Source organism: Agelaius tricolor, unplaced genomic scaffold, assembly GCF_023055355.1.
Source record: "Agelaius tricolor isolate 1412-34295 unplaced genomic scaffold, bAgeTri1.0.p SCAF_9, whole genome shotgun sequence".
NCBI lineage: Eukaryota > Metazoa > Chordata > Aves > Passeriformes > Icteridae > Agelaius > Agelaius tricolor.
The window spans coordinates 29,855,412-29,873,873 of NW_027269269.1; the positions used below are offsets into that span (position 1 = coordinate 29,855,412).

Consider the following 18,462-nt stretch of genomic DNA (forward strand, 5'->3'; position numbering starts at 1 on the left):
TATGTCATGGAGGCAGACACAAAGTGAACAGATGCAAAAAAAGATGGACAAACTGTGAGGGATGACTGGTCCATAAACAGATAGGGGATAAGCAGGGATAATTTTTAACATTCATAATCCATTTCTTGTAGGTCCTAGGGGAGCACCAGAGTGATGAACTCTAGGTCGTGTTGAGTATCATGTGTCCTTCTGCTACTTGGCAAGGTTCTCCATGGCTCTGGCCCAGTAAGGTGGGTTTTGTGCCCTTAACACAAAACAGTATTAAGTGGAAAACAAACAAAACAGTGGAAAATTTCATGTAGTGATCACTGGGTTTTTTACCCCTGGGGAGGAAGGGGTGAAGTCCAAGATGCATTTTGAACTTAACGCATAATTTTAGCTTGGGCCTCAGCTTGCTAACCTTAGCTGTCACTACTGTTTTGACCTGAAGCTGAACTGCTGCCTTGTGGTTTGAAATCCCAGGCCTAAAAGTGGCATCCATTTTAATGTGCAGTACTGACAGAATGGTGGATTGCAGCTGTGGGCAGGGGCTAACTGTCAGCCCTGAACCTGCTGCTGTCCTGATATCATCAAAGCCAGGCTGCATGACTGCTTTGTCTCCTGACCTTTTACTAGCCAGCAAAGGAATCCTTTGCCTTCTTTCAGCTGAGAGTGGTGCTGCTTACTGCTCTCCTTCAGCCAAGGAGAGAATGAGGAGGAGAGGTTCAGTACTTGGCTGGAAGGCAAGCCTGCCTTCGCTACCTCCCAACTGAGATTTTCTTCTTTTCTTGACTGTGTGAGTACATAGTTCAGAATTGCTCTCTTGTTGCTTTTAGTCAAATCACAGAGAATAAAGTATGATGGCCCAGGAGCTCTTGGGCAACCACCTGCCTCACCTGATGATGAACACCAGTGACTGGAAGTCTCTATTGAGACCAGTGTCTCCTTGTGCGAGTGCTTTACTGAAGCACTAAACTTTACTGCAGTTATTGGGTTGAGTGGAAAAGTTATTGCTGTCAAGAATAGTTATCTCTCAATAGACCCGACCTTGGCATAGGCCCTAATTTGGAGATGGCATTGGCAAAATAATTTGACAACATGATCAAAATCATAATGTTTACCTAACTGTTTGAAAACTTTGAAGTCTCAGACTGAAAGGTATGTATAATTCATGGAGTTTAGGCAGTCATAATTTTTTCTTTCTTTCTTTCTTATTTTTTTTAAGGATTGGATGCCCAGTGTAAAGTAGCATATGCACAATTTAGCTGCTCACAGTGTTTATCCCAGTACCAAAAGATAGGGCCTGAACAAAGAAATCAGAGTTGCTGTTAGAGTAGATGATCATTAAAAGTCCTTCATCCTAACATGCAACAGCATGAACATATTAATTTTAAAATACTGATGTGTTGGTAAAGAAGTGTTTGAAATGTTGAGCAGACTTTTTATTATCTCCTGTCATTGTCAGTTGTTGACCTGAATAACACCTTCAAATATGATGTGAAAATAATCACCACGTAGAGTATACCATGTAGGTTAGTTGAGCAGAAGAAAATTATTTGTTCAGGAACCAAAATATCAGGAGATACTGATGTAATAAAAAAAAAAATCTGCTAAAATTGGTTAGAAGCAGAAAAGCTTACCATGGGATCATATAATTAAGGTGTGGAAATCAATGCTGCTAGGTGTCAAGTTAGATCTTAAAGTAAAATCAGGAAATTACATTGATGTGGCTGGACCTATGAATTATGGTATTTATTGACAGTAATAAATTACAAAAATATTATGCTCTCATTTCCATTTCTGAAAGTGCTCTTTGCTGGTGCTGCTTGTACTTTGGGCGAGGCTTGCCTGCTGGTTGTACTCTGTGTGTGCCCTCTGTGGTGACAAATGAGAGTCGACCAAGGACAAAGGTCTATCCCTAGGAAACACTGTTATACTCGTAACTACATTTTATTGACAAAAGCAATTGGCTTATTGGCCTGAAGACACCTTTGTCTGTTTGGACATATTTTTTGTAATTGAGATTTAATCTTCCACTTTATAATGATCTTGAGAACTGTGCCATTTGTGACACTTCCTTTAAAAAATAAGGTAAAGTTAAGATAAATAAGGCTGCAAGCAGTGGCTGAAACATAGCACTATGGATTTTGCATTAGAGAATTACTCCGTATAGCTGGTTTTTCTTTCAGGTTTGGTTTCACATTTAAGTTCTCAGCTGTCAGATATTGATATGCACAATTCTGAGTAACTGTTTGTACTGTCTCTGTGTGACAGGGACTCCTGTTCTTTGCCAGCTCAACATCCGGCTGAAATGATTTTGAAAACTCTTGGAGGTTTTCAAAGTAATAAGAAATTTTAGTCTTCTTTTTCAACTATCCTGCTTAGAAATTGTTATAGGGCTCCTGGAAACTAGAAATCTTGCAAATGGAAATGTTTTCTTTTTTTTTTTCCAGCGGAGACAGATGTCCATTTTTTTCTGAGGACTGACTCAACAAAGCAACCCAAATTTTCAGAGGCATTTATAGTTTCAATTTACAAGCCCAGCTTTTGAGGTGGATGTTATCTAGAAATCCAATATAGAACAGTTTTGACATTATCGTACCCAAGTTTTGGAAACTGAAGTAGCCACTATTCACCTGGGAAAAAGTCCCAGCAGTTTTTGAGGAAAGTTGATGTACTCATGCACCAAACAAAGGTCTTCTGCTGTGAAGAAGTTTAGTTTTTTCTGTAGTGAAAAAAACTACAGAAGTATGAAATATTTTTTGTAATGGTTCAGCTTGTAGCTTCATCACTTCAGATGCTATGATAATACAGATGCAGAGAAAGGGAAGCAAGTTCACGCAGTTGTCAGGTATTTTATAAACCCAAGATTTTCTGCTTATGTCCAGCTGGCCAGCCATTGGCTTTTGCATATTCTGAACCAACTGTATTCACATTAACCACATGTTCTTTTTTATTTTTTACAGCTTGAGAATTGGAGCTTTTAGTTTGGACGTGATGATCTCAGAGGTCTTTTCCAATGTAAGTGATTTTGTGGTTTTCTGATAACTGTAACATTCACTTGGCATGGGAGTTCAGTCTGACAAATGTTTTATTCCTTATTTTCCTTCAGCTTTTATCTCTTCAAAAGTGTTGATACTGAGCCACAGCATTTGGGATTAATGATAGATGATGTGTTTAAGTGTCTCTGAAAAAGAAATTCACAGAAAACAGCTGAAGAGCTGGTGATTTTTGGAAGTATGTCCATTTGTAATGATGTTCTCATTCTCAAAGGTGGATATTTAGGAATCCCATCTGCTAAAAAAGCTGTTATCACAGCTTGAAATATTTGAACTACAAAGGATAGATTGCTGGTCTGAGCAAAGTTATAAGAGGGTAATAAGCCTATCCCTGTGATGTCAGCACATGAGCCATCCAAAATTAGTTGTGAAACAATTTACCAGCCTACTAACAATCTGTATTTTGAGAAGTCCTTGTTGTGAAATCAGCTAGATGCAGTACAGTGAGAGGAGTTGAAGTAACTTTGAGATTTACCCACTCTCACCTTAAATGTAGGCCATATATGCTAGATTCCTAAAAATAACTTTAATATCTGCATTAGACTAGTTGTCAGACTGTGTTCAGCCTCACAGCCTGTTACGTTTCAACATGACTTGAATAAGCTTTTAGATCATGGCTTTAGTCGCAGAGATTTTGACGTAGCACCAGTGTGTAGTTTAAAATACATGGGTATGAAGCAGCTGTTGAAAATAGAATACCATGGGTGAACAGACTTCTCTGTTACATATATAGGACTTGCCAGCATTTTTCCTTGAAAATGCATTTCTGCAATGAGCTGGTACAAGAAACATGGATTAATTGCAAGGCATGGCTTAAATCAACTGTGAAGTAAAGAGCGTGACTATCAGCTAATCCATGGGCCCAACTGCCTATACATTAGCTTCCAATAATCTTCAATATACCCTCATGACCTACTCTTCAGAGTATGGCTTTTGCCTATGAGTAAGAGCCACACATACAAGTGGAGTTCAAGGTTGATACTGGTCTGGGGAAAGGACTTCATCTGGTGCCTGCATGCTTTGTATCTCTTAGGCTGAGCCTGCAAGCATGGAGGCTTGGGTCTGTGTTCCCAATGAGACACACAAGAAATCATGGCATTAATAAATTCAGAGTCAAATCTGTCAGAAAAAAAAATATAAGCACATGAACGTATTGATAGGTTTGGACCTTCTTGCTTTCTGTTTTCACTCTTGTCTTTTGTTATGAGCAGACCCCACGCAGTGGATGAAAAGCTTGCATTTATTACTATAGTCTTTGGATTTATGTGTATTAATAAAAAGGGGCTCTTGACATAAAAGCTCAGCAGAGAATAAAGTATTGTAGTTACTCCTGGAGTGAGTATCTTAGAGGTCCCACCCACAGCAGATCATCAAGAGCTATCAGAAGTTTCTGGCTTTCTCTAGGTACTGGTGGTTGCCCACACAGGGAAATGGCGTTATCATGCCTGGAAAGAGGACTCCATGATCACAGAATAACAGAATCACCGACTCACAGAATCACAGAATCACAGAATGAATTAGTCGGAAAAGACCTTTGAGACCATCAAGTCCAACTTATGACCTAACACTTCCTCATCAAATAAACCATAGCATTGAATGCCACATCCAGTCTTGTTTTTAACACACCTAGGGACAGTGACTCCACTACCTCCCTGGGCAGATGATTCCAGTGTCCAATTACTATTTCAGTGAAGAATTTTTTTCTGATGTCAACCTAAGCTTCCCCTGGCACAACTTAAGATTTTGTCCTCTCATTGTGTCAGTGATTGCCTACAAGAAGAGACCAACCCCCACATGACTACAACAACCCTTCAGGAAGTTGTAGAGTGTGATAAGGTCTCCCCTGAGCCTCCTTTTCTTCAGGCTAAACACCCTCAGCTCCCTCAGCCATTCCTCACAGAACTTGTGTTCCAAGCCCTTCACCAGCCTTATTGCCTCCTCTGGATGTGCTCAAGTGTCTCAACATCCTTCCCAAACTGAGGGGCCAGAACTGGACACAGCAATCAAGGTGCGATCATTCATTCCCATTCAATATTCATCATGAGTCTTGCAATCCCTGGGTTAGTATGGGTCCAGTTCATTCAAAGATGTTTGAGACCCAGCTGGATGGCTGATTGAGCCATTTGGGCTATTGCATTTGGCTAGAGTTCCTGCTGGCTCACTCTTACACAGGGCTAGGCTCACTCTTACACGTCTTCCTGAGTGACCCTTGGAATTTTGGTCTGGCCTTCCTCTGCAGCAAGGGAATTTCACTACATTGGGAGTTGGTGGATGGTTTGGGCACAAGCTGGGAGATCTGCAGACCACTACACTGACAGTCTTTAAATAAGTGCGTGCTTTCTCCCTACCCCTTCTTCCTTTCATACCCATGCATGTGAGGGTGTCCTCATGTCTCTTTCTGCTGCTAGGGAGGATGAGCAGGTCACAGCTCATGCAATAGCTGTTTCAAAGGCGTATGCATGTGCTGGTTACTCAACTGAGTCAGCCAGACTTGAAAACAGAGCTCAGAGTTCTAGTCATTCCCTCATTAGAAGGAATGACTTAGGCCTTGTGTCCTCTGCAAAGCAGCAAATTTTCTCAGAACATGTAGTATTTGCCTCTTGTCTCTTCTCTGATGAATGATGCTGAAATTTCCTAATGAGAACAAAATTGTTGGAAAGATCAGGTTAGTGGGAGGCAAGGAGGAGAATAAGATCAATAGTTCAATCTTCTAAGTAATCTTTCCTTAGGACCCAGTCTTTAAATAAGCTTTCGTATCCTTTCCCTCATCTTAGAGAAATGTGTTCCAGTTCTCAGTCCTGCAGCAAGTGGCAAAAGAACGCTGCTTATATGCTATGTATTGAGGAATGCCTTTAGTAGCATGAGTCCCACGTTGCCTAAAGGAAGCCCTTGGTTCTGTTTCTAAACTTCACAAATTAGGCAGACCTGTGAAGCTAGTTAGCTTTAATTCACTCGAAATCAATTACTTGAATGCTGAAATCTAAAACATTTCATTTATTTTTGACATAAATTCTTTGATCCAGTCCAGTTTTTGAAAAGTTTGATTCTGCTTCTAATTCAAGATAAAGTATTTTAGAAATCTGGTAGGTATCAACATATATTCCCTGGATAATCTCAAAGTGGAGTAATAACCAAGGAAAGAATAAAATTTAGTTCAGTTGAAATCAATACTTTTTATGCTGGCAGGTTCAAATGTGCCTGCACTAGAATCATGATAGTTCTTTTTTTGTTGGTTTTTTTTCCTCCTGTATTGCAATGAGTTAACTTTGATGTTGGCAGTGGAAATTTTTTAAGTAAATGGCTCTCATCTTCATTTGATTTTTGAAATATTGTCTTGCCACTGAACCATTGTGAAACTTCATCTGTTTTAGGAAACATGGTTGATTAGTTCTGTAACTTTTGATCCATCATTTGTATATTTTTTAAAACCATTCATGCAGAAAGCAAATCATGTAGGCAATTTTTTCCTCTTTTATCAAATCTAGTTTAAAACAGTAACAAAAAATAAGTCACAAAGCTTTGTTGATGGAAAGCTTGTTTCTGTTAGGTTAGACTTGCAACCATTCTGCAGTATTTGGAAATCAGGCACAAGTCCCCTTGAAAGTATGAAGTAAATTAACCATGAAACAAGGAAAGCTATGGCTTGGTTAATAATTCAACAGCATAGTTTTGTTAGTTATCATTTAACAACTTAGAAGACTATGTGGTATGAGAAAAAAACATGAAAAGGGCCAATTTTGTGAGAAAGTTCCAGATTGGTGTATAACAGCCTGTTACATCATCTTTGTAAAATGAAACCAAAGGCTTTGCTAACTATGCCAATAATTCCTGATTCTGCATACAGAGAATAGATAGGGACATATTTATTGTTTTTAAACAATAAATGAAACAAGTGTATTCAAATATATCATATTGCTGTTTAACTTTTTTGCAAAAGAGTAGCTAGATATGTGTGGTAAGACTTAATGAGACACAATATCACAGGGAATTTTTTTTCAAGGCTTCACAGTCTTCCTGACCTGAACATTTGACCTTGAACAAGAAGGGTGTTAAAAACCCACTTATATTTCATTTGATAATTTGTATAATGAAGTTGCCTCCTGGGTATCCTCTTCATGCCAATGAACTACTCAGTGCTGCACAAGCCAGTCATGCAGCAGGTACTAGGAACACACTGGAACAGTGGCAAGATGGATTGAGCAGTTAGCCAAAACCAGTGAGTAAAAATACAAATTAAGAAAAAACCTTGCTGTGAGAGCTCTCTGGCTAGGGATCAGTGCTGCTTTGCACACTGAGCTACTCTGTCCAGTTTGAAATTAGTGCTGAACATCCACATCCACTTTAACTACAAAATGAAGACTTGTTCTTTTCAAAACATGCTTGCTCTGTGTGAATCAGTCATCTTGTGCACGGAGCTCCTGTGATAAGGAGGTCAGAGTTACACCAGGTATCTGTCAACTGCTGTCAATCAGGCCAGGCCGGGGCAGTGTGGGGATATTAACCTTTGAGACAATTTTTTAGGGATAGGGGATGATTTCTTGACTTCTTGAGTTTTTGATGAGAATTTTACAAAGCTCTTTGCGTGTTTCTAAATGATTCATTTATTTCCCAGACAATCTTCCCTGACACATAAACTGTCTACTTGTGTTCACAGTCATGTGAGTTTCAGAAAAGACAGAATGGATCAAAAAAAATGTATCTCTGATGGATTGTATTTGGCCTGAATTAAGAAGGAGTAAAACATAATCTGTGAAATATTTCAGTCATAAGCTACCAGATAATGGTATTACAATGAAGTTAACAAAATTAAAATAGGTCAGATAGTTTATATGCTGGTAAAAGCAATCATCTCAATTTGTTTCTTGATGGTTCTTTGTGAATCTGGATTAGGTTCCCAAGGAAACTTTAGAGGAACTGATGGAGTAGCTGTTGGTCAACTATGTTGAATTGACCAAACTTCTGACTGTAAACCAATAAGGAACTATAACTACTTGCTGCCCATTTGATAGGGATGCTGGAGCCTGATGCTGAGAATTATCTTAGCATTTTGTAAAGTGCTGGAAGAATTGGATGACATTAGGGGTTTGATTCCTGGCCTTGACTCTAACTCTCAAATTCTTTTTTTTAATATCAGCATAATACACTGTACATTCCCCATTCATTCTTACTGTAAATACTTTTTAAAAATAATTTTTGTCTGAATTAGGCTGAAGTCTCTTGTAGTCATTATTTAATTCAGTGAGAACAAACTCATTTTTTGTTTTAAATGGACATGGGACATGCTCACATGGGTGGTGGGGTTAAAGGGAGGTACTACACAGTTATTTCTTATTTTCTTGTTTTTATTGGAATTACATTTAGCTCATTGATTACATTTAAGTAGTTAGGAAGCTCACGCTTTAGCCAAAGTAAATTCAGTAACAGATAGATTGGTTAGAGAAAAGGAGTGTATTTTATAAGTAATATGAAGTCAAGCCCACAACTTCTTAAATGTTCCTATAATTTTTCTTCTTGGTACAAAATAATACACTTGCTGGGAGAAGTTCCTGTGAAAATAGGAAAGCTAACTCTAGATTGTCAGTACAAAATGGTAATCAATGTAACTACTTCAATAGAAATAGCCTTCCTTAGGTTTAATTTTGTGTACTTTACAAATTAGAGAATTCTGATTTTCCACTTGGCAGCTCCATCTTACCTAATATCCAAATCAATCTCAAAGGCTAAATCAAGGCTTTACTGATACCTCTTTTATTCTATTGTTACCTTTGTGGCTGTTACTCATGTAACCTATAATATAAAAGGCAACATACGTGACAGTTTCACATGCTTGTGATTTTCTCCTCCATACAGACTAGTCAAGTATAATTAGAACATTAATTACATAGGAGGACAGGAGACACTAATTAGACGAGCAGCTTTGTTCAGACTGAGATGATGTTAGAACATGGGGGGGGGGGGTTGTGAGGCAGAATATATGGCTAAAGGAGACATCTTTAATTGGAACTGCTGTGATATTGCTGAAATAAGCAGGCAAACTTTTAAATACTTTTAACTGTGGTTTCTTGTCTGGATGCTGAAGAAAGTAACTACTGTATTGATTTTGCTGTGTAGAAGAGTTTTGCCAGCAAATAAGGAATTGTAGGACAAAAATAGCAAGGAATTATTTTTGTACAACTCTATAACAGGCCCCAGTGACTAGTACTGGTATTTTAATAGTTTTGCAGAGTACCATCTGCTGCCATAATCAATGAGGTAAATAAGACCTAAGTGACCATCTTGCTCCAAAGTGTGTGTGTAGGAATATGTACACATATTTGATATCCAATGTATTCACAGTCAGTCTTACTGTATTGGATATCAGTGTTCGCAATCAAAAGGTCATTGATATCCTGAAATTATCTGAGAGGTAGATAAAAAAGGCTCCACTTAACTGATGCTTCCATTTTTTTGAACAAAACCTGAACTGCAGATGCCTCAGAGGGTGGATCAGCATAGTCGTCATGCATTAGCTCGCAACAGTGAAGTGGGAAGTGACAACTGACTGGGACTCATGGAAGGAAAAGATTTGTAAACTGTGGGGTTTTAAAAATAAATTAAGTTGATATTTGAACAAAACTTGACAATACCCATGTTCTGTAAAAGAGCCATGTGACCTTTGACCAGAAGAAGGGCAGAAAAGAGCTGTAAAGAGAATCTAAATGATAGCTGTGCAGTACTGTATATTATAACAGTATTAGAAAAGTTGGCTGGAAACAGATCAGAGGTGGGGGAAGAAAAACACTTCTGCAAAATTCAGCACCTTGTGTGGAGAAGGATTGTTAGCTACTTGACAGTTAAATAAAGCAACAGGCATTAGACTTGAATTCCTGAGAGAAAACTACAGAACAGTTGCAGCACCATTACTTTTACTCAGCTCAATATAGCAAGAAGATTTTAGATCAGGAAATTCTAGTTAGCAAGTGAACTATGCATCTCAGTAATATCTCTTGGAGAAAGATGAGATCAGTGGTTGAATACTTCACTCAACATGTAAATGAAAGTACACATGATAAAAGCTAAATTACAAGGAAATAAATCCAAAAAAGACTGCTGTTTTACCCATTTTCTATTAAGCATAAGAAAGTTCATTTTGGAAGTAGAGAAGGAAATATAGGGATTTTCATCTCAAGTTCTAAACCAGTGTCATTTTATAATGGAAAACGGTAAAACCCCGAAATATGTCTGACAATGGGTTGCCTCAACAAAATAATAGAAGATATTTGCATTTAACCTTTGATTTTTAGAGTAGGATATATTTTAATCTTCTTTAGACTTCATTTATCTGTCAATTTTTTTGCAAATTGAATTCCTTCTGAAAGGCTTAACATTCATTTTTGTACAGCTGACTCATAGCCCAGTTCTGGCACAAAGAGAAATGCCCTGTTTTGAGCACTAAGGTGATGCATCACTCTTATCCTGCACACAGAGCACACTGCATTTTAATTAAAACAAATGATCTTATTTATTCTGCATTCTCAAAACAAAAAAAGGTGGGGGGGGGGGAAAGTAGGGAAGAGAGATGGGACTAAACCAAAAAATCTGTCCACTCCCAAATGGGAAACTTGGCACACTAATTCTCTGCTTAAAATGTGCTATAACTTTGGTGCCGAGAATCTTGTTTGAATTCCATTTTTCACAAATATGAAGTAATTAAAAAATGTATTTTAAGAATATGGGTTCTTTGCATTTTGTTGTGGTTATGTGTGAAACCTCGTGGTGATGGGTGGCTTTAATGGGTTTTCCTGCAGTTTTGGGACAGATGATTAGTATCCAAGGAAATGTTACTCACAGCAGCATGTGGACAGGTCAAAGTTTGTGAGCTAAGTATAGCCCGGCAAAGCCTTACTGCTTTTTAATTTTTTTTTACATGAGGGGTAAACACACTTCTGCCATTATTTTTCTGATGTAGGGTCCCTCTGAATAGCTCTGCAGGTGCAAATGAACTGGTACTTTTGTTCATTTTACAGTGCTTCTTCAGGAGTATATATAAATAAGGAACAACTCCATCTCAACCCAAAGACAGCAACTAGTGTTATGAATTGAAGAAGATCTGGGCCTTTAAGAAGACCATCACTCATGAAGGCCTGAAAACCCAGTATATTGGCAGCAGATGAGAGATAAAACAATTCTTGCCGATTACTTCTGCTAACTACGCTGGGAGAGATGCTGTTATGTAAGTGTCTCAAACTGGGGGGTCACATGAATAGAACAGTCATCGATGATGCTTTCAGCTTCTTGAAACAATAGACTTGAATTAAGATTGCCTTAGCACTTCCCTCCTTCCTCCCTTTCCTTTTTTGTGCCAAGCTTCATTAGCTCTGTGGTTTTGTTTCATTTGATTTCAATGCTTATATAGAACCAGAAACATATTCAGAATTTTCATGAAAAATGTGCAAGTAGAAATACTGACAATGCAGAGAAACTCTTTTAGTCAGTGCAGAATTGCCAGAACTTGCCAAGAATAGTGATGTCTTGTGGAAAAGTTTGTCTCTTAATCGACCCTGGTTTGAGCAGAGGTTTGAACTCAATGAACTTCAGAGGTCCCTTGCAAAATGAATTTCAATGTTTTTATGGTTTTAGCAGTTCATCAAACAGGCCAGGGATGTTAGACTGGTTTGAGATGCAGGATGTTAACTAGTTGGGTCAGAAATTTCTGATCCGCCTCTTATATACAGTCCATGCCATGGGCTTCCAAACCCAAGGCTGGGTTTGGCTGTCCCACAGTCCTGGAATTACGTGGAGGTGAAGGAAAGAGCCTTCACTTGCATGGCTAATTCTGGTTTCTAGTACCAGATAGTTACCCTTAGTGCACAAAATTCTGTGAAAAAGTGCTGCCATTCAGAATTTTTTTCCTCAGTGATGCCTCTAATATATGCTTGGAAGGACCTGATCTGCTTTGATATCTTCAGTATTTGGCCTGATTTCATTGTTGTGATCACATTTTCATTATTTGAAGATGAGCTACAGAAAGTAGCTTCTTTTCACTTGTTATTTCCTTGTGTTTCTAACTTTCTTGTTGCTCTGAAATTCATTATTATTTTATTAAAGTAAGCTGACAGGAAGATATGCTGAAATAACATTTGACATAGGAACACAACAAATATTCCACTTATCTATACTTTCTGAAATCCAGGATTTACTGGAATATTTTCTAGGCTGCTCATTATTGAGTAATATGAAACATGTTAAAACAAAATATATGCATTGGCAGTGAAGGCCTTCTTAGTGGTTTTTATCAAGATCCTAATATTTTACAGGATATTTAGGCTCTTAAATTTAAGAAAAAATTACTAATGAACAGTAACTCTGTTATAGTTTTCCAGAATTCAAATTAGGTTTTTACATATTACTCCTTTCTTATAGGTGGTGAATGCAAAAAAAAACAAACCAGACCTTTTTTTTTTTAGGCATAGAGGTCAGAAAAAGTTGTTGTTCCAGTTCTTTTGAAGTGTGAGTTAGCTATATAAAAACACAGTAGTGTTATGTACTTTATTCACATTGATATGCTTCTAATTGAGTTTGGCATAGCAATGAAGTTGATCCTTTAATTTTGTGATTTCAGTATGGCTCTCAAAAGAAACCTATTTTACAGAGTCATGCCATCTTGGTCTCTCCTCTTTCTGGTAATTTTTAAATGTTTTGACCAGTTTTTTTAATTTAGGTGATTCATTATATTTTATAATGTGAAACTGGGCAGGCAGGGGAGAGGAAAACCATTAAATATGGTAATCTGAAAAGCATACACTGGATCATTAACTCACAATATTAGACAACCAAAGGCTTAATGGAGTTCAACATATTGAAACGTCGCTTGATAGAAAACTGAGCTTTCTTACTTAGGCTGGAGATTAGAATGAAATTTCTGGAGCACAAAATATCTGTAAAGCTTTTAGTGAGAGAAACTGTAAAAATAAGTATGGGTAAGTGAAACAATGGTAAAATTGAGTGGTAGTATTCAAAGCTATGACTGTACCTACTAATCTACATTTTATTTCCTTTCTGATTTGATTTGTTTGAAACTTGCTGGTGTTCAATAAGATTGAAGTGTGTGTCTGTCAAGTCTGGGTAAATGCCTTCTCTAGACTAGGGATGCATTTGCGTATTATCAAATCTGGATGGTATGTCACACAACAATTTATGTAAAATACATTCAGCCTTACAGAAGAGTTGGGGTTAGAGACTTCTGAAGGTCATCTAGTCCAAACCCTCCACTCAAGCAGGGCCACCTGGAAAAAGAATCACAGAACCATGTCCACATCTTCTGCAAGATCTAGATCTATTCAGTTTTATGCCCATTATATATATATAATTCAAAAACTTTTATGTATATATGTGTGTGTGTGTATGTGTAAAATTAATACATACATTAAAAGCATATTAGAAGCATAATGATACCACCATTTTTGATGGGATACGTTACTTCAGGGAAAGTTGTTGGTAAATCTGGAAAACTACTTCAAGAAAATGTTAATAACTTTAATAACTGCATCTCCTATTGTTGCAAGAAAACAAACTTCTAGGACCTTCAGACCTTTCAGAGAAATATTATAAACACTATGTTTGTCTCTTTTCCAATGTTCCTTTCATAAATACAGCTAAGATATATAAAATTGCAGGGATCTCTTTCATTTAAAAATAACAGCTTTCAGAAAAAGGGTAACTTTGGACACAAAGAACTGTGAAACATTATTTTTTACAATACACCTGTTGGTAGCAATTTTAATGCAATGAACTGTGGATGGTGACTTAGACTTCTTGTTTCTGCTGAATGTATACAAAAATGAACTTTCACAGCTGAAGGTGACTTCTGTCTTTTGAAAATATTTCTTAATTGCATTTATTGATTTTTTTTTTGTAATAGCAAAGTATTAAATTATTTATCTACATTTTCCAGTTTTGTAAAATGGAAGTTTCTTTGCCTGAGACAGAAATGTATATTTGTGTTTATGCCCATAACTCGTATGATGTCCTGCAGGTTTTTGCAATAAACTTTCTATGGGTGGCTACAAGAGGCTATAGAACACATCTCTTAAGAACTTAAGTGATACTTGTAATTTTGCAGCAGCCTGTTTTTTTATCAAACACCATGATTTGTAGGATGAAGAAATTGAAACCTTTCCTAAGTTAGGGGTGTCTGATTATCTTAGTAGTCAATCCTCTGATTTCCTTGTCCTTTACTTCAGTTTTCCCAGTTCTTCTATCTTGATAAAAGCCACATTAATCTATCCTGATACTGAAAGAAACAGCTGTTTGTGTTTCATAGATGTAGAAACAAAGCAGAAGAAAATATTTTATCCATGAGTATTTTGAATTATTTTGCAACACCAACATTTGCTGTAGTTGCACAGAGGATTACTTATAGCATTGCAAACTTCAAATTATTTTCTCCTTTCAGAGTATCACTCCCAGGTGTTATGTTAGAACCAGGAAATTGCTATTTCTTAGCGCAGCAGTTTTTGTTGATTTCAGTCATAAACTAGTAATGATGAATGAAACTGTAATAAAACTGTACTCTGAAGACCATGGTCACTGAGAGCTAGTGGGAGAACCAGTCAGAATGAAGTATTCCTGAATTTGTAGTGCTGTACTGGAATTTGTTTCATCTCATAGCTTTCTTACCTATAATTAGAGATTGGCTAGTAACTGTTTATGTAGTCTGTAGTTTGGCAAGGAGGAATTTAATAGAATGCATCAGACTGCATTCTAACTACTTGGGTAGAAATAAGAAACAAGCTTATTTATTGTCAAACCATAGACATTTGACCTTTTCTAATGGCTGAATGCACTTCAGTATCCCTATTTTTTCCTGGGAGCTTATGTACTTTCACAGCAGCTTCTTTTGAAGAATTAACTTTTGGCTTTGGGCCTGAACAAAAATTAATCTATTCCTATATTTACATGTCCTAGCTGTGATGTCCCTTAAGGGTATTGATAACATGCCTGTGGTCATTACACTGTGTATGAAATGATGGGCTTTTGGAACAGCTTTCACATATTGCAAGTATTCCAGATCAGTTTCTAACAAACTTCAGGATTGTTTTATTTGCAGTCAACTTTCACAGTGTCTTCAGGGATCAAAATCTTAAGCAGACATTGATGAACTGATTATGTCTACAAAGTCTGAATGACTGATGTAGCAACTTGCAGTTTGACTTTCTTTATGTTAACCTCCTGAAAACCAGATTGGATCCACAAACTTCTAATTGTAGAAGTGACAGCAGAGCTATGTAAATTGCCTGCAGTTTCACTGAGAGGTATGTCTGTTGAGAGTTACCTTAAATGAACTCCATGATAGGCCTATAATGTGAAAACTATTGTGCCCACGTGATTTTTCAGTATTAAATTAACTAAAGCTAAAATTAGGCAAGTGAAACAGGACTGAGGAACATTAGTTTGGATAGTGATTGGTCACAGGCAAAATTCAGCTTTGTCTTTTTATGGAAATACATTTTAATGTAAATGGTGTATTTAGATTTTTAATTTGTGGTGGAGTGAAATCTGTGTGTGTAATTTGAGTCCAAAATCTAAATGTGTCAGGAAAAAACCCAAACCAGAACCCAAAAGAAATAGAACTCTATCTTCCAAATCACAAGAATTATCACTATTTATATGCATATATCTGTGCTGCTCAGAATGTCTTTTGCCATAGCTGATTTCCCCCCTAAATGTGTCTGCTCCCAGTGTGGTGGGTTAACCCTGAATAATAGTCAACTTCAAAGCAGCTGCTCATTCCTCCCCTTAGCTCCCCCTGACCTTAGAAGGAAGCAGTGGAGAAAATAGGATGAGAAAGCTCAGAGAGATTGCTCACCAGTCATTGTTGTTGGCAAAACCAACTCATCTTGGGGAAAAGAACTCATTACCCCATAAAAGAGATTCAGGTGGTGAGAAACAAAGAGGTGGGTGTTAAAGTACCACCTTTCCTTCTGCCTTTCCTAGTCTCACCTCTCTATTTTCAACTCCTCTGCACCCAGGTCTGTTGTTTAGCAGGGGAAAAGGTGGGGTTTTGGTCAGTTCATAATTGTTTTTCTCTACTGCTCCTTTTTCTTCCCATTTTCCCTTTGCTGTGGTGTCGGATCTGAACAGTCTTCAGGGGAATCTCTGCTCCAGTGCCTGGAGCTGCTGCTTCTCCTCTTCTGGGCAGTCTCCTTCCTCCCTGTTGCTCTCACCTGGGTATCTACATCCTGTGCATCCACAAGTGGAGGGCTATTTGTTTTATAAAACCCAGAAGGGCTTTACCAAATGGGGAGAAATGGTTTATCCAGTATATTTTGAGAATTATCATGTACCAGTTCAAGTAGCAATCTTGTGTTTTGCTCAAGTTTCATATTCTATCCCATTACTATAGCCTTCTACAGTGGTAAATTTGGGATCATTGTAAACTGCTGATCAACAAACAAGCCACATAGATTAATACATTACTTAAAGGCTCAGTTGTTTCACAAAGCTTGAACGCCAACTGAATTCTATCTGGTAGAGGTTTTCAGACCCTAGTAATAATCATAAAAATCAGTCATATAACTTGTGGGTCAAAGATTTCTCTTAGTGACTCAGAAATTGAACTGTGTAGACCTCAGGACAAAAAGTGTAATAGCTGCTTTGTAAAATCAGAAGTACTTCAGCTTTTCAGTAATTTCAATATATCTTACTGCATATCTGTGTTATAACACAACATCCTTTTCAATAAATTAGTGGATGAAGCTTGATACTGTCTTGAACCAAGGTTCAATGTTTTTCTGTCCCATTCAGGGCTGGAATACAAGATTTCACTGTTGATAGAAAGTACTTTGATCTGGTTATCTAGATAAGTTAACATTTTAGGGGGGAACTCAACAACTTTTTGTTGATGGTGACCATTCTGAAGGACTTCTAAAGGACACAAACTGTTTGAATACCCCCTGAAAGACACAAATTAATCTGTGCTGAGAACAGATTAGACAACTAAAGATGTGATAAAAAGAATTAATCACTAGGGTGTCTGTCTACTGATATACAGATAGAGACGTGATCATTCCCAATTTTAGTCAAATACATTATCTCACAGACATGCAGAACTCACTCTACAAAGTAATGCCACATGTTAAGGACTTCCTGCAAAGATGTTAAATTATAAAAATCATTAGGCTTACAGTTTCTTTGACATCTTCAGCTGCATTTGGCAGCTTCATTATTGTTCAAGATGAGGAAGAGGGATGCATGGATGCCCTCCTAAGCTTCAGTGCCACAGACAGAGGTTTTACAGATCCCAAATCCAGAGAGAGTTACTTTTGAAGGTTATACTGCTGCTGATGGGCAAGGCACACAAGTATTTATTGCAGTGCAGGTTAAGGGGATGATTGCCCACTTAGGGTTCTTTGAATTACATAAGAAGTGGTAAAGAAAAGGAAAATTTAATATGCTGCACTGATCCATGAATACAAAATTTTCTAGGGAATTTATAATTCAAGGATCAGACTTGCCTTAGGGGCTACCAACTGAAAGATGAAAAAAATCCTGCTATAGTTGGCCCAGGGACCCAGCCTGAAAGCTGCATTCACATCTTGTACCCTTCCTGCAAACAGGTGTGACGTGAGGCTAAAGGGAAGGAGCCTTTAGCTGTGCAGGACAAGAGCATCTCCAGAGTGCCTGGTGCTAAGATGATATTTATCCAGTGTAACCACACTGCAGAGAAGGCTGGTTGGGGGTGGACTAGCAGAAAAATAAATATAAACTAGAAAAACTCTTGGAGTTTTAAATCTTAGCAGCAAAGTTTTTTCACAGATAAATCTTGACTCCTTTCACCAAACCACTTAGCCCAGCAAACACTCTGCAAATGTAATTTTGTGTTACTCTTAAAGGCACTTCCAAAGTGCAACATGAGAAATCATTCTCTATGAACCACAACAAAATTGTTAGAATTGGCTATATAACTCTGTAAGTAAGATAGACTCCTGCTGAAAATACTGAATTTCTTTTGTTGTACAGTCTTATCAACATCAATCAGATAAACAGATTATGCAGAATTTCTTCATCTTTGATTTTTACTGCCAGAACATAAAGATAAGACCACCCACAAACCTGTTGCTTACATCTCAATTTGTCATCTTTTTCTCCTGTATCTTACTGTGCTTTTAATGTCTTGAAAAGATAATTATGCTTCATAAATCCTTTCAGTAACTGAGAGTTAAATGCCCATGAAAATGAAGGTTTGTCACTGTACTTATCAAGTGGAAACTAGTGACACTGGGAGGAAAGAAGAAAACTAAAATTTCCACAAAAATGATAATTTTTAGAGAGTTTAGCATTTTTTCCCTTCCCAGAGATTTCTGTGATAAATATTTTCCCACATGAGTCAACAAAGACTGTGTTATATTTTGCCTATTAATGTGTTATTCTGTGGAGCATAAAG

At 37.4% G+C, this 18,462-nt stretch overlaps 1 long non-coding RNA gene across 1 annotated transcript in view; it reads left to right on the forward strand.

Annotated features, from left to right (window-relative positions):
• Window positions 1-11,229, forward strand: part of LOC139593205 (uncharacterized) — a 39,121-nt gene extending 27,892 nt beyond the window's left edge. Inside the window, exons 2-3 of the long non-coding RNA XR_011680212.1 lie at window positions 2,946-3,000; window positions 11,045-11,229. This is a non-coding gene — a long non-coding RNA (uncharacterized lncRNA). The remainder of the gene's footprint in view (window positions 1-2,945; window positions 3,001-11,044) is intronic.
• The last annotated feature ends 7,233 nt before the right edge of the window (window positions 11,230-18,462 follow it).